We start from the raw sequence: 13,776 nt of genomic DNA, 5'->3' as shown, positions 1-13,776 counted from the left end.
CTTGTTCTTTTAACCTCAGCCAAGTATTTTCTGCAGATACTGTCTATTATTTTTAGTCTCGTGCATGTTCAGCTTAATTATAGCCATTCTAAGAAAGTATTTCCTCTGCTCCCCTTACAGCCCTTTTAAAAGGCGCTGCTTTTTCATTTTGGCTTTGGACTTCTAAACAGATTTAGAGAGCCTGTTTTCATACCAGTTATTATATTTACCTCTTGTGATTAGATTTCTGTTCAGACTTTCCCTTCTAAACTGTTGAATTCTGACATAAGTTAGTCTAATTATGAAAGCTCCTCTAAAAAGAGCAGTGACAATATACTTTTCTTGGGAACTCTTTTCAATGCAACACCCAAAATGTCTTCAGTGCTGCATCCGGATTGCCAGGAAAAATGTTACTTTTACGGCTGTAGCTGCAAATCTTGGCACTGGGGAAAGTTTAGGAAATTCTTGGATGTCTCCCTTGATAATCCACATGTCTCCCCTTGCATACGTGTCCCAATACTGCATGCGCTTTGTGCTTTCTTCAGTGCTCCTGTAGATTCTAGAGCTACAGCACCTTGCCCAACTGCTTCCATTACTAGGGCTGATGTGGCTGGGGACAGGTGCTGGCTTGGAAAGCACTTTGTTTAAACCTCTGGGGCATGAAGGGGTTCTGTTTTCGTTTTCTGTTTCTGGTGCACAGCCCCTCAGAATGTGTCTTGAAAGCTATTTTTATAGCACTGTCTCTGGCTGTTGCAAACTAGCCAGCACTACCGTTCAGTGCTCTTTCTGGGGATTCAGCTTTGGCTTTGTTCAAATGTAAGCAGCAGGCCTCTGGATTCCACTTTCCTGGCAGGGGTCTCAGGGCCAGAGCAGAGCCCCACAGAGTTCTCATTCTGCCTCTCTTTGTGGTTCCCCTTGTCCTCTGCTCTTCTCTTGGGGACAGGTTTACGTATCGATTTACTGAGTGAGCCCATTGTGTGGGTTTCATATAGATTTACATGCACTAGATAAAACATTTCTTGCCATTGTGTCAGCAAGACGTCTGGGAAACCCCAGCCTGCCCTGCCCAGCACATTCATTCTGGCAGAAGTTTTTGTGAAGGCTGAAATTGTTTATTCCTCTTGCCTGGAGGGCCCATAAAGTAACTGTGCCTTTGAAGTTTGCTTCCTTAAGTAGCTCAGTGACTCAGAATGTCAACTTTGCCACCAACAAACTTCCTCTCCCTAGGCTGACTTTTCCATAACAGGTAAAAGGAAGGGCTGACAGAAATATATAATAAAGTGATAGTCTTCATTTACCAAGTTGCAGAAATACACTCATCCTTTCTATTTTAACTACCATTGACTTACTGCTTTCTTTGTGCTAAGTAGGATATGCACATTGCCTTCAAATTTTGCACAGCACTATGAGATACTATAATACCAATCTAATAGATGAAGAGACTGGGATTTGGAAAGTTAAAAAATTTTCTCAAAGATCAGGTGGTAAGTAGAGATTCCAGTAAACAGAAACACATTTATTGAGTACATACATGTTCCCAATACCTTGAGAAACATGAGATATACAAAAATGGATCAGTCCCTAGTGTGGTGGAGCTTAACCTAGAGTCAGACCTCAGCCCAGAACTTTCTGGATTCAGAGCTCCACTGCCCTCCACTTTAATCAACTGGACAGGTTGGGGAAACAGCTTCTGCATCTGTGGGACAAAAACAAATGAACTAATTCTGGGATGATAGCAACAATAATAATACCTGGTTCTTATATGCACTTTTCAGTTTACAAAGACATTTCACATGTATTATTTAATTTCATCCAATTACTATTAGGAGGGCAGGGTGGATGAGAAGCTAAGGCTTGAAGAAGCCAACTATGGTTGCCCACCATAGTGCATAATGGGACAAGAACCAAGGTGTTCTGGCTCCTCGGTCAGTGGTGTCTACGTTGTTGTGTGTGGGATGAGTGATACATTCCGGGAACATTTCTTGGTGGAGTATAACCTACTGGTCATCTGAAAGTATCTAGAAGCAAAGCCTAACATGATGAACTCAAGCAGAATCTGGATATCTGCCTTGGAGGGAATTCCTGCCCTTGAAAAGCATGGGCTACGGAGTGCTTCTCAAACTTTTCCACCAGGGTGGCCCTAAAGGGTAGGAAATTGTTGCTTTAGGAGGACATTAGTTAATATCTTGTGGCTTCATATACACTTGACACACTTTTCCTATACCTCCAGGGATGTGCTCCCACCACCCCACAGTTTGAGAAAGACAGGAAGAGGTGACTTATTAAGCTGTGCTCTAACCAACTGAGCTAATAAACACAACTTAGTAGCATTTCAGCCATCCATCCAGCCATGGGCAATTGTTTATGGAGAATGTATTGTGCTAGGTAGGCACTATGAAATGGTCCTTAAGGAATTTACCATCTACTGTAAAACTGACCCATGAAATGATTAGCAGATCTTAGAAAATTGCTTATAATGAAGTGCTAAGTTTTAACATTTGTATTTAAGGGAAGTAAGGGCTGGAGCATTCATGGAAACCTTTGTGTGATAGGGATGGGTTGGCCAGGATTTAGGAGATGCAGAAGAATCTGAAGACAGCAAAAGAGACTGAAAGTTTCTCTGTTGAACCCAACATGGACAAAGGTTTAGAGAAGGAATAAATGGTAGGACTTTTCTATAAATAACATTATTTATTTGATGATGCTTTCTCAACCTCTCTTTCTCTCTAATGCAGAAGTGTAGGGAAAGACTCAAAGTATGAAGGAGAAAAACAAAATATCATCTGTAAACCTGGTGACCAAAGATAACCAATGTTACATTTCGATATGGGTTCTTCTAGTCTTTTAGCAGAAGATCAGAATTTGTATGTTGGTAGTTGGGGTTAGTGCAGATTTGGAACAATGGACAAATCACTCACAAGTTAAGCTGGTGGCCTTTTGTAGGATTTATTGCAGCGTAGAGAGACTGAGAGAAGGGAATCAGAAACTCCAGCCTGGTAGGAGGCCATTATATACTCTAGCTTCTGCCTTAGTAGCTAACTAACTAGCTAACTAGTTGCCTTGATCAGTGTACAGCTCTCTATCACTGGAACAATTCAAGTAGAGGCTGGGTGACCACCTGGCAGAAGTGCTGAGAAGGGGTTGCTATCTCTGGAGATGTAGTCCATATGATCTCTTCCAGCCCCAAGTTCTAGGGCTCAAGTTTTTTTTGTTTTTGTTTTTAAATTTTTTAAATCTTTATTTATTTTGAGAGAGAGACAGAATGTGAGCAGGGAAGGAGCCGAGAAAGAGGGAGACACAGAATGTGAAGCAGGCTCCAGGCCCTGAGCTGTCCGCATAGAACCCGATGTGGGGTTTGACCTCACGAACCATGAGATCATGACCTGAGCCGAAGTTGGACACTTAACCGACTGAGCCACCCAGGCGCCCTTACACTGTTAACTGTGGAAATCCATGTTCAAATAGACTGTGATACTCTTTCTTATGATTGGACAATTGCTTTGCTCAGTAATGTTGTTGGGTAACAAGGTAAATATTATTGGGAGGTAGAAATCAACTATCTTTGTGGTTCTTGTATATTTTAGCCTTGCTATATGTCTTGCCATATTATTTGAGAGCTACCTTTAGATGAGTGGCCTTTGAAGAGAGCTCCTTACCCCTACCCAATCTCTATTTGCCTGAGTCCCAGCTCAGCCACTGTCTCCTCTGAAAACATCTTGACTCTCCAAGACTGAGGAAGAAGTGGGTCTTTTGTATTCCTGAGGGACTCTGTGCTGACCCACGTAGAGCCTGCCCACAGTAATGAAATTACTTGTTTATTTATTCCCCATTGCCAGTGAAGGAAGCTCCTCAGATGTAAGGCCACATCTGGGAGGCTGTAGAGGGGCTCCCCAGTCATGGAAGAGCATGGCACCCTTCCTTGCGAATTTTCCTCTTTGTGAGCGCCTGAAGTGTTGGCTTCTTTCCTTCCTCAGGACTGCAATTCTATCTCCTCACAAAGGGCTGAACATATAGCTGGGACTGTGCATGAAAAGGGACACAAGAGGGGAAAAAGAACATAATTAAAGGCGACATGGGGTCAAGGTATGGCCTGGCTAAAGAGATTAGCACAGGCAAAGAGACTTTCTTCTGAAATCAGATCAAGTGTATCCTTTTCCTAAAGCCTCTGTGACATTTATTATAAGAAAAGGACCTTTCTACTCCTCCTCTGTGGCAGCCTTGAAACTAACTTCCTTCTTACAACATCCATTCCTGTTCCAGGGAAACAGAAAGGAGGAACTACAGCTACTATCATTCTCCACCTTCCCCATTAGGCTTGTCCTTTGTCAAGTTCCCCATGCTGCCAGCTGTCAGAGAGAGCTGGGCAGGAGAAAACACTGCAGGCTCATCGAGAATTCTGGGCACAGTGGTTAAGCCTGGACCATGCTGGAGTGGTGCTCCTATGAGATTTACACAGGTTCCAATGAGAACCTGAGTTAAGGCGAAAAGGTCTCTACTTACAATTGAGCTTACACTCCTCTTGATGGAGTCACTAGGCAACAGTTTTCTGTGGCTCTAAAAACCCATGTGGGTAAAGGATTATTTATTTCTATATATGGCCAGAAAAGAGCCCAATCATAGGCTGGCTTCCTGGTTGACCCTCTTCAGTTTTTCCAGACTTGCAGACTCCAGAGACTTCCAGGCTGGACATTGGTTTCTGTGTCCTGTGTGTAATTGGGCTCAGCAATGGAAAATTTGGCTCCCAGTGCGACTGCCCCCAGTTGTCCCCATCCCCCACCCCTCCACCCTTGCCTCTTCTCCCTCAGAATGCTGCAGCTAAAATGCAAATAATGAAGCTCTCACAGCTGCAGCCCTGCTAAAAATAGAAAGTTTGTTTATTTTTATGTTTGTGAAGCCCTTTTCCTGCTGTTGCTGTTGTTATGAGCATAACTCCCAGGCAGGAATGGGAAGGACTCTGTGTGCTGGTCACCAGCCAAATGAATTCTGTCCTGCGTTGGGGGCTCAAATCAAAGCCTATTCGGGGGCCAGAGGATTCGGGATCTGTCTTCTGTTTTGAGCTTCTCTCTTAGCTGACACCTGCTCTCCAGTATTTGGAGTGTGGGTATCTCAGTTTTTAGATGATCTGCATGAATGTACTTCCCTTTCAGAGACAGCCTCCCCTTTTGTTATGATCTATTCATGGGAGTGGTGTGGGCAGAGGAGAGGACACTGAGCTAAGAGGCAAGAGACCTGGGTGACCTTGGGCAAGTCACAACCTCTCTGACCCTCAGTTTTCTCATCTATAAAGTGGGGATAACAGAAAAGTTCAAGATATCTGCAAATGATTTGTTTTCTACTTTTGTTAAACAAACCCAGGCTTCTCAAGGGTGTCCAAGAGGTAGATATTCCCTTTGCCTCAAAGGGCTTTTGAGTGCCCCCTCCCAAAAGGAGTGAAGGGGGAACAAGAGAGCAGTACGTGCAGAGGTATGTTTGGATATTTCTTTTGAGATCTGAACAAAACAAACTCCCGCTGAAATACAGTTGATCTAGGCTAGAATAGAGAATCCTGGGTTAGGATTTGGCAGATGGAGGAAAGGGCTCTTCAACATTCTGTTAGCCTGCTGTGGGTTTTGGAGTAATGACTACCCTGCTGTGCTCTTATCTCCCTTCTGGTGGTGTGGAGCCGTTACTGATAGTCATCTCCCAGTGGGAAGGGATCTCTACTTGCTCAACCAGGATCACTTGGTTTGTACCACACATGTGGAGCTTGTCACATGGTTTGTAGACAGTGTCCTGGGGTGTCATCATTGACACTTTCTCCTCAAAGATCCTAACAGCTGAGGGCACGGCTGTGCTGGGTGCATTTTTGACTCATCTGGAGCCACTGTGACTACTGTATTTGCTTGTGTTTTTTTGGTGGGGAATCCTGGCATACTCAGGGCTGGTCTGAGGGCCTGCGTCACCCTGGGCCCTATATTCTACAGGCTTCTCTGTTGTAAGCTTCTCTGTTGAAATAATAACTTTGGCTGAATGAAGTGAAAAAAGAATTTATTTAAACAAAATTTTAATTAAGTTTTAAAGTTAAGTTAAAATTAAATTAAATTTTATTTAAAATTTAGGGGCTCTGCCTGGGGCACCTGGGTGGCTCTGTCAGTCAGTTAAGTGCCTGACTTCACTCAGGTCATGATCTCATGGTCCGTGGGTTCGAGCCCTGCGTCGGGCTCTGTGCTGACAGCTTAGCTGGTTTCAGATTCTGTGTCTCTCTCTCTCTCTGCCCCTCACCCTCTCACACTCTGTATCTTTCTCTCTCAAAAATAAATAAACATTAAAAAAATTAAAAAAAAATAAAATTTAGGGGCTCTGTGAATTGGATGAGTCACTTTTTTGGGTTAATCTTTCACTGAATTCAGCATTTCCTTAAGTTTTGAACCAGGTATATGTGAATTTATTACTGTTAGAAATCATAGATGTATATATCCAAAAAAACTTTTTTTAACATTCTATTTTATTTTTTGAGAGACAGAGTACAAGCAGGGGAGGGGCAGAGAGAGGGGGAGATGCAGAATCCGAAGCAGGCTTCAGGCTCTGAGTTGTAAGCACAGAGCTCGACGAAGGGCTCAAATCCATAAACGCAAGGTTATGACCTGAGCCGAAGTTGGATGCTCAACCGACTGAGCCACCCAGGCACCTCCCCCTTGCCCCCAAAATCATAGATATTTTCAAGTCAGTTTCAGTTATTACAGACATTTCAAAGTGTTGTTTATGCTCATTACTACTTCTGGGTAAGGGTGGTTTATTAGACCCTACCACTAGATTTATTTAATGTACTAATAAAAAAAGCACACATATTATGCTATCATATATTTGTTTTAAAAAATTTCTAACTATTTTTCAGTATTCTTGGTTATTATATTTTGTGCATTTAGAAACATTCTTCATGTGCTTCATAGGCTTTGCCAGCCCACCAAAGGGCAGTGTGGCACACAAAAGGTTAAGAAGTCCCTGACCTGAAGCTTGTTCACTAGCTCACACAGCAGGATTGGCTTTACTTGCAGGGCCCTGCACGAAACAAAAATATGAGGCCTTTTAGTCAAAATTTTGAGAATTGGAAGAGGGACAGCAGAACATTAAACCAAGCACAGTCCATGCTGAGCCTGGGCCCCTGTGCGACTACACAGGTTGCTGACCTGTGACCTGGGCCCTGGTCCTAGAATTTCCAGGAAGGTCAATGGGTTAGACTCAGGGGCTGTTCAGCCAGGGGAAATATCCAAATTGTGCTGGAGAACTGGTCTGCTCCTGCTGAGCACAGATAGTTGTCCCCATGCCACACCAGCAGTAAATGCTGGAAACTGCCCATGGGTCTGTCGTAAACTGGATGGAGCTGTCTGCATTGCCAGAAGGGATTCTGTGTGAGTTCTGCTTTTTCATATGATTTGTTTCCAATTTAAGTCTGGACTGGATGTATATTACTGGTGGAGCCTAGTTCATGGTCATCCCTCCGGTTGCTGGGAGGTTAGTAAGCAAATATCTATCATTGCTCACCTCCATAGACCAGCTCTGCCTCACAGGGAGAAGGACTCCCCCAAAATAGAAGGGGTTCAGATGCTAAGTGGCCAAAAAGCATGAGAATGACCTTGATAATGCACAGACTATCAAGGGTAATCTGACTGCTGGGTACTGAAGGAAGATCATGGGCTGGCAAGAACATGTGGCTACCTCTAGGTATATGAGGCTATCTGGGAGAGAATACATACTGAAACATTTTAAATTTCTGAGACATTCGAATGGTTGCTAGGTTAATAAGGCAGAGTATTTGGAATAGAGATTATTTAGGAAATGTACGACCTATGGGGGTAGAACATAAAAGCTTGGGACTGTCACCAATCTTCTCTATCCGCAAGACCAGACAAGACTGCCTTCCTGCAATGCCAGGAAGAATGGAGGGGCTCTACGCTGTCACACAAAGCAAGGTCTAGTTAATTTAAGAGTTTCTGGGAAATAAGAGACAGCCAACATGGATATACTTAAAGTTGAGTCAAGACAAGCGGAGTGAGGGTTGCTCTAGAAATGAGCCTCCCTGTGATGTAGCATGATAACATTCTGTGGGGCAGGGGCTGGGCCCCCAAGCCTCAGCTTGTGGATCCTTGTTTCCCTTCTCACTCTTAACCAAAAAGCAACTCACTAAGTAAGCGATAGGATGTTCTGTTTCCCTATCCCCACTGAGTGATGGGTGGGCTGTTCTTTAGAAAGTAGTGCAAGGACAGAGCTACTCCTAGAGGGCCTGACGGGAGCCTAGCAGAGGACAAGCTGCTCTCTAGAAGGGTGATGGAGGGAGAGACTATAGCTTGATGTCCAGGTGCTAAGCCATCTGGCAGGTCCTCCAGAGGCCAGCGACGTAGGGAGCCCTACTTGCCAACACGGAGGAGCCCTCCTTCCACCCAGAGGGACCACCTGTAACAATTTCCCTGAGGGATGACAGGCACTGCCTGTGGGGATGTCCTGAGAAGGAGTAAAGGGAAATAAATGCCCCCTCCCCAACTCCTGACCCGCGGCAAGTGCTCTACATCCATTTTGTCCTTTATTCCCAACATGTTACCTAGAGGGGAAAGGAGTTAGTCAACCATCTTTGGTTGATTTCTAGTAAAAAGCTGGAGATTTTTGTCTTTTAAATATACTTTTTACTGGGGAGAGAGAATAATAATCTCTAATCTTCCCACTCATCAAACAAAAGCTCCTCAGCAAAGAAATCTTGACTTACTATTATTATTATTATTATTATTTTGTTACTTCAAAAATAAAGTTTTGAATAAACTCTGGAATAATTTTAGATTTACAGAAACGTTGAAAAGATAAATACCTTTCACTCAGTTTTCCCCTAATGTTAATATCTGATGTAATTATGGTGCATTTGTCAAAACTAAGAAATTAGCATTGATATTACACTATTAACTGATCTAAGGAAACTTTGTGCCGTTTTTTAAAATTAAAAAAAATATTGTTCAGAGAGAGAGAGAGAGAACGAGTAGGGGAGGGGGAGAGAAAGACGCAGAATCAGAAACAGGCTCCAGGCTCCAAGTTGTCAGCACAGTGCCCGACGTTGGGCGTGAATTCATAGTCTGCAAGATCATGACCTGAGCCGAAGTTGGACGCTTAACTGACTGAGCCACCCAGACATACCTGATCTAAAGAATCTTTGGATTTTACCAGTTTATTCTTCGATGTCCATTTTTGTTTGTTTGTTTTAGGATCCAATTTAGGATACCATGTTGTTTTGGGGAAACTTGAATTTGAAGACAAATTTTAGAGTGCCCATGGAGGGTTTGACCCAGGATAGAAATGGTTATATTTGTATTTTCCCTCATTTTTCTTACCCATGTGCTATAAACATTAAGTGTTATTTTTGTAAGTTTTTAAAAAGTTTTTTTAAAAACTGATTATTTATTTTTGAGAGAGAGAGAGAGAGAGAGAGAGAGAGAGAGAGAGAGAGAGAATGTGAGTGGGGGAGGTGCAGAGAGAGAGAAGAAGACACAGAATTGGAAGCAGACTTCAGGCTCCGAGCTGTCAGCACAGAGGCCGACGTGGGGCTCGAACTCACGAACTGTGAGATCATGACTTGAGCCGAGGTCGGACACTTAATCGACTGAGCCACCCAGGCACCCTGAACGTTAAGTGTTCTTTACAGTTTTGTGACTTCAGTGAACCCATAGGTGCTTCCCTTGGATGTTAATGCCAGACAAGCTGAAGCAGTGTGAGGATTTTGGAATGAAGATGCTGTTAGGATGTAAAATATTGTGGTCTTTGGAAATTTGGCATATCCAAGCCTGTTTCTTTCCCCAGGTTCTAAGTACTGAAACACAGTTGCTTTCCACATGGACTTCTACCTCATATCGTCCAGTCCCCTGAAGTTGTACAAGTTTGGGCTCAGAGTCTTGCTTTGTGCTGAGGGGAAAAGAGACTGAGACTGAACGTAGGTGGGGTATTGTGGGAACTGACTGAATTGTGCAACTGGCTTCCCCGGGTTAGGCTATCCATTGTTCATAGCACCAGGCTTGTGCTGGTGGCCATTTCAAGTCATGGAGTGTTTTATGATATTTGGGCTTCTGCTTATTGATTAGGCATCCTTGCTAATGTAGTGTTTTCTTCTGAAATGGAACTAAAAATGACATTATAGTTAGGTATTCTTCAGTCTATGACAGATCCCTATTTGTAGTCTACTGGTCTGGGCTCGTGGTGCTTTTGGAAATCTGTAAAGTTTCAGGAGGGGGCAGAGTCCCTGACATGGTTACATGGAACTGAAATCCCACAGAATATTGTGGGTATTAGAGTTATTTATGAGGTTTCATGGGATAGATTTGGCATAATCGTAAGTGCTCAACTGATAATTTAGCCCCCCATTCCCAATTCTATTCCACCATAATATAAAAAAAAATGTTTAAGTTTATTTATTTATTTTGAGAGAGAGAGAGAGAGAAACGGAGCACATGAGAGAGGAAGGGGCAGAAAGAGAGACTCCCAAGGAGGCTCCGTGCTGTCACTATAGAGCCTGATGTGGCGCTTGAACTTAGCGCTTGAACTTACGAACTGTGAGATCATGACCTGAGCTGAAGTCAAGAGCTCGATGCTTAACCAAATGAGCCACCCAGGCGCCCCTATCCACCATAATATAAAAATGTGGGTATATTACACAACCATAACTATAACTCTATCTATCTGCCCTTATAGCCCACCTAACTCTTAGAGCTTATTTTTGAAATAGTGATAATTGCTAATATTTGTTGAGTATTTACTATATTGGGAAGTCTGCCGTACCTTTTACATGTTTTCATTTTGTGTAATAATCCACAACTCTATGCAGTAAGTGCCATTATTTTGTCCATGTTTTGGATGAGGAAAATAAATTTAAGAAACTTCATTTCATCCAAAGTCACATGGCTAGGAAGTAGTGAAGCCAGGGCTTGACTCAGAGCTGTCTAAGTCTGAATCCAGTATTTTCTTAGCCACCTTGCTGCACTGAGCCAGGAGATATGGATAGTTGGTAAATAAATACACATATGCTTTCCCAGTCAATGACTCCATACTCCCCCCTTTAAGCAAAGATTACTCAGGTTCCAGAAATCATTAATCCACATCATTTATTGAATTTTTCCTGCATGCAGAGCTCTATGCTTGGTACCAAAAGGAATGGAGAGATAAAAGAAAATTAACAAAGTACTGGGGTGGAGAAAGCCCAGGAGAATGGAATTCTCAACCCAGTGCTATCACTGATTGGTTTGGTCACATCATTCAACCTCTTTGGGCATCAGATAATTTCTCTGGAAAGTGAACAGGTGGGATTAGATAAACTCAAAGATCCCCACCTGTTCTTTGAGTTTGTCCCTCCATCTTTGTGCCAGACATGGCATAGGATAATGCCAGATGTCATCCCAGCTCTCAAGGATCATGGAACAAAACCTTCAAACACATGACATGATTGGAGAACAGCAGAGTGGTGAATTGTCTACATAGGCTGTAAGCAATTGCTGGACATGTACTTACTTGAATCTCTTATGTACTCAGCAATTTTAGGAATAAAAGACATATGTCATAATCTCTGCCCTTAATAAGGGTACCAATTAGTTGGAAAAACAGCACATAAGCACTTGGAACAATGACTAATACAAGACATTAAATAATTCAGTGCTAATCTGTGTTGTGCAGTCATTGTGCGAGAATGGTAAAATGATAGCAATGAATATTTACTGAATTTGTAGGCATGTGCAAGATTTAAGGGATGGCAAAAAAGAAAACCCAATCATGAAGATAATAATATATTAATGCAATAATTTTTTAAATTAAAAAATGCAAGAAATTCATAATAAACTGTCAAGATTTTAAATGAAGAGAAGTTCAGTAGTGTTGACTTTTCCTTCTGTCTCAAGCTCAAGTATGGCTCAGCAAAACACTGCATACTAGCTGCTACATCTTATTGCTTTATATTCATTGTCTTAATAATCCTCACGATGACCTTTATTATTAGGTTCCATTATTAGCATCATTTGATGGATACGGAAGCTGAGGCTTGGGTAGCTCAAGTCTCAGAGGTATTAAGGGGCAGAGACAGAACTTGAACCTGGATCTCTGGCTTTATGATTCATGCTTTTAAACACTCCCTTATACACCTTTACAAATATAGCTCTCTGCTCCAATGGAAGGCTGTACCCCAGTGGTGCTGAGCTGGGGGCAGGCTCTGCCTGCGGTGACTCTGTGGTCCTCCTGGAGGGATGCTCAGTGCACCTGTTACCTCCTGGCTGGAACCCTTGGGGGCCTGTTCTCTCCCTACCCAGTGAATTCTACAAGATTGGGAACCACTGCCAAGGGGGGTGGGAGCTTCACCTAATGCCAAACTTCCAGGGTATGCTGCACACTCATTTCATCCATAAGTGGGAAATCCAAGGCGAAGTTCATCCAAATTGTGCTTTCTGTCTGACCTCACACACAAAAAAGCTCTGTAGTATTTACCAGTATGTCACAGCAAAGGAAACCGTGCTGAACGCAGAACCTGTCTTAGAAACATTTGTCATCTTAGGCCTTATCTGTGACACCGAGCTCCGTTTCCGGGCAGGAAATGAAACCACAGTGCTCGAGGTGAATCTTGAGTTTCAAGTTACCAGTTTGGGAGCAGCTGTCATTATCTTGCAGCTTTACATCTAGCACATATTTGCCCCAGGTGGGGGGCAAAGACTCTGACCAGATGTGCCCATGGGGGCATTTCAACTGAACTGTGCTTTTTGGGCCACGAATCCCCCCATGTGCCTTCCTTCGGGGGGCTGGGGGTAGATTTCTGCTGCCTGAGACAATTGGTTGTTAGTACAGATAGAGGCTTAGGATAATTAGATGTGGGGAAAACACAAAGTCAGAATTACAAACTGTCAGAATGGGAATGGATTTGGAGGTTTTCTGGTCTCGGTCTTCATTTTGCAGGACAGGAATTAGAAGCCCAGAGAAATTATGTGACCTTAGGAAAGGTCACATAACCATTTTTCTGGCAGGCATGAGACATGAAATTGGGTAGATGACATTTTGAAGTGGCAATTTTAATGTAACCATAGGGCCATTTCGATGATGCCTAAAACGCACTATTTTCAATAGGACAACGAATATTTCCATTTTATTCTTTGACCTCATGTTATCCCCTTATCTCAGGTTCAGTGGGAAAACATCCTGAGATCATTTCATGATTCCTGCACTGGAGGCCCGTGTGCAACACTATTGGCTGTTTCTGTTGCACAGAAATTTAGGGCATCACGGGTCTGGCCATAAATTGGCATATCTTCTGTTTTTATTTTATTTTATTTTTTCATTTTATTGTTTTTATTTTTTTATCATGATGAAAGTTTTTCTACTTTCATACTGTGGAATAAAGAACCAATGGCTTAGGTTTCATAATGTACATCATTGACACATTTGCTACTCATAGTCCTATCATATTTCTGATAATTCCGAAATATTTATTTCTCCAGGATGTTGGGTTATTTTGTTGGATCACTGAGATGCCCACACTGGGAAGTTGTGTCCCTTTATCCTTCAGTCTCCTTCCTTCCCAGGACCTTAATGATTGTGGGTGGCTGGTCTAGTAAAAATTCAAGAACCTATGAGGAGCAAGGCATCAATTAATAAGGGCCATTACAAAAGACCTAAAACCAAGAACAAGTACAGATATTCAATTTAAAAATATTAGGTGGACCTGATGAGTTCATGGAATAGGGAATGTATTGTCTCTACATGAACAAAATTGGAATAATTATTTACTGCTAATTTCACAAAGATAGTAAGATATCT

Source organism: Herpailurus yagouaroundi, unplaced genomic scaffold (assembly GCF_014898765.1).
Source record: "Herpailurus yagouaroundi ecotype Mexico unplaced genomic scaffold, PumYag 195, whole genome shotgun sequence".
Classification (NCBI taxonomy): Eukaryota; Metazoa; Chordata; class Mammalia; order Carnivora; family Felidae; genus Herpailurus; species Herpailurus yagouaroundi.
This window is presented reverse-complemented; position numbering follows the sequence as displayed.